This window comes from Myotis brandtii, unplaced genomic scaffold (assembly GCF_000412655.1).
Source record: "Myotis brandtii unplaced genomic scaffold, ASM41265v1 scaffold3683, whole genome shotgun sequence".
Lineage (NCBI taxonomy): Eukaryota > Metazoa > Chordata > Mammalia > Chiroptera > Vespertilionidae > Myotis > Myotis brandtii.
The window spans coordinates 1127-4838 of NW_005364151.1; the positions used below are offsets into that span (position 1 = coordinate 1127).

At 39.8% G+C, this 3712-nt stretch overlaps 1 pseudogene; it reads right to left on the bottom strand.

The window, feature by feature from the left end:
- Nucleotides 1–346: 346 nt before the first annotated feature.
- Nucleotides 347–3712, bottom strand: part of LOC102248539 — a 21209-nt pseudogene continuing 17843 nt past the window's right edge.

Consider the following 3712-nt stretch of genomic DNA (forward strand, 5'->3'; position numbering starts at 1 on the left):
GAATGACCCAAAATGTTTTTATTTTTTATTGTTTTTTTGTTTTGTTTGTTTAAATCCTAACCCAAGGATCTTGTTTCCACTGATTTTTAGAAAGAGTAGAAGGAAGAGAGGAGGGAGGGAGGGAGATAGAAAAAGAGAGAGGGAGAGGAACATCGATATGAGAGGGACACAATTGGCTGTCTCCTGCATGCATCCTGATTGGGAACAGGGATTGAACGGACAACCCAGACACATGACCTTGACCAGGAAATGCAGGCTGATACTGGAATCACTTAGCAACACTGGTCAGGGACAAAGTGTTTTTCTTTTTTTTTAAACAATAGTAAGAATGTACTTTATTTAGTCATTTTTCTTTACAGCTGGAACTCTAGGAATTCAAAATTATCGTCCTTGCCCGTGAGCTTCTTATAGACACCAGAGAAAGTTTCAACCTTGTGCTCCACGTTGTTTTGCTGCGCTTTGTGCAGATGCACCTTGATGAGCCGGCTGCCATCCAGCTTCACGCGGATCCTCTTGCCCACGCCCACGATCTCGCTCGGGAAGACCAGGTCCTCCAGGATGGCGTCATGCACAGCGGTCAGCATTCGGCTCCTGGGACGCTTCTGCTTACTCTTTGTTCGGCTTTTTGAGTTGGCTTGGGCAGAATCCTTCTCTGAGCGATGAAGATCACGAGCTTCCCACTGAACTTCTTCTCCAGCTTGCGTACCAGCCGGACCTGGATTTCCTGGAAAGACTGATGTACCTCTAGCCAGACTCACCAAGAAGCAAAGAGAGAGGACCCTAATAAACAAAATCAGAAACGATAGATGCGAAATAACAACAGACCCCACAGAAATACAAATGATTGTTAAAAAATACTATGGACAGCTCTACTCCAACAAACTAGACAACCTGGAGAAAATGGACAAATTCCTAGAAAAAAACAACATTCCAGCACTCAATCAGGAAGAATCTAAAAATCTCAATAGGCCAATAACTATGGAAGAAATTGAAGCAGTCATCAAAAAGCTTCCAGCAAACAAAAGCCCAGGACCAGACGGCTTCACAGGGGAGTTTTACCAAACATTCAAGGAAGAACTAAAACCTACCCTCCTCAGACTACTACAAAAAATTCAAGAGGAAGGAACACTTCCAAGCTCATTCTATGAAGCCAGCATCACCCTAATACCAAAACCAGGTAAAGACAACACAATGAAAGAGAATTACAGGCCAATATCCCTCATGAACATAGATGCCAAAATACTCAACAAAATCTTAGCAAATCGGATCCAACAGTACATCAGAAAGATCATACACCATGACCAAGTAGGATTTATCCCAGGAATGCAAGGATGGTACAACATCCGTAAATCAATAAACGTAATACATCACATAAACAAATTGAAAGAAAAAAACCACATGGTCATATCAATTGATGCAGAAAAAGCATTTGACAAAATCCAACACCCATTTTTGATAAAAACTCTCAGCAAGGTGGGAATAGAAGGATCATACCTCAACATAATAAAAGCCATATATGACAAACCCACAGCCAACATCATACTCAATGGACAAAAACTAACACCATTTCCCCTAAAAACAGGAACAAGACAGGGATGCCCACTCTCACCACTCCTGTTCAACATAGTACTGAAAGTATTAGCCATTGCAATTAGACAAGAAGAAGAAATAAAAGGCATCCAAATTGGAAAAGAGGAAGTAAAACTGTCCTTATTTGCAGACGACATGATATTATACATACAAAACCCTAGAGACTCCATCAAAAAACTACTAGACTTAATACATGAATTTGGCAAAGTAGCAGGATACAAAATTAATGCCAAGAAATCTGAGGCATTTCTATACACCAATAGTGAACTTTCAGAAAGAGAGATTATAAAAACAATCCCATTTACCATCGCACCAAAAAAATTAAGCTACCTAGGAATAAACTTAACTAAAGAGGTAAAAGACCTCTACTCAGAAAACTACAGGACGTTGAAAAAAGAGATAGAGGAAGACATAAAGAGATGGAAGAACATACCATGTTCTTGGATTGGTAGAATCAACATCATTAAAATGTCCATACTACCCAAAGCAATCTATAAATTCAACGCACTTCCCATTAAAATACCAACGGCATACTTCACAGATCTAGAACGAACTCTCCAAAAATTCATCTGGAATAAAAAAAGACCCCGAATAGCTGCAGCAATCCTGAGAAAGAACAAAGTAGGTGGGATCTCAATACCAGATATCAAGCTGTATTACAAAGCCACTGTTCTCAAAACTGCCTGGTACTGGCACAAGAACAGACATATAGATCAATGGAATAGAATAGAGACCCCAGAAATCAGCCCGAACCAATATGCTCAATTAATATTTGACAAAGGAGGCAAGAACATACAATGGAGCCAAGATAGTCTCTTCAATAAATGGTGTTGGGAAAATTGGACAGATATATGCAAGAAAATGAAACTAGACCACCAACTTACACCATACACAAGAATAAACTCAAAATGGATAAAGGACTTAAATGTACGACAGGAAACCATAAAAATTCTAGAAGAATCCAAAGGCAACAAAATCTCAGACATATGCCAAAGCAATTTCTTCACTGATACAGCTCCTAGGGCAGTTGAAACTAAAGAGAAAATGAACAAATGGGACTACATCAAAATAAAAAGCTTCTGCACAGCAAAAGAAACCATCAACAAAACAACAAGAAAACCCACTGCGTGGGAAAACATATTTGCCAACGTCATATCTGATAAGGGCCTAATCTCCAAAATTTATAGGGAACTCATACAACTTAACAAAAAGAAGATAAACAATCCAATCAAAAAATGGGCAAAGGATCTAAATAGACACCTTTCAAAAGAGGACATTCAGAAAGCCAAGAGACATATGAAAACATGCTCAAAGTCACTAATCATCCGAGAGATGCAAATCAAAACAACAATGAGGTACCATCTCACACCTGTCAGAATGGCTATCATCAACAAATCAACAAACGACAAGTGCTGGAGAGGATGTGGAGAAAAAGGAACACTTGTGCACTGCTGGTGGGAATGCAGACTGGTGCAGCCACTATGGAAGACAGTATGGAGTTTCCTCAAAAAACAAAACATGGAACTCCCATTTGACCCTGTGATCCCACTTCTAGGAATATATCCCAAGAAACCAGAAACACCAATCAGAAAGGATATGTGCACCCATATGTTCATAGCAGCACAATTCACCATAGCTAAGATCTGGAAACAGCCTAAGTGCCCATCAGTAGATGAATGGATTAGAAAACTGTGGTACATCTACACGATGGAATACTATGCTGCTGTAAAAAAGAAGGAACTCTTACCATTTGCAACAGCATGGATGGAACTGGAGAGCATTATGCTAAGTGAAATAAGCCAGTCAATGAAGGAAAAATACCACATGATCTCACTCATACATGGATAATAAAGACCATTACAAACTTTTGAACAATAATAGATACAGAGGCAGAGCTGCCTCAAACTGATTGTCAAACTGCAGTGGGAAGGCCAGAGAGGGTTGGGGGGCAGAAGGGAGGGGAGTAAGAGATCAACCGAAGGACTTGTATGCATGCATATAAGCAAAACCAATGGACATAAGACACTGGGGGATAGGGGAGGCCAGGGGATTGTCAAGGGCGGAGGAAAAAGGACACATATGTAATACCCTTAGTAATACTTTAAGCAATAAAAAAGAAAAA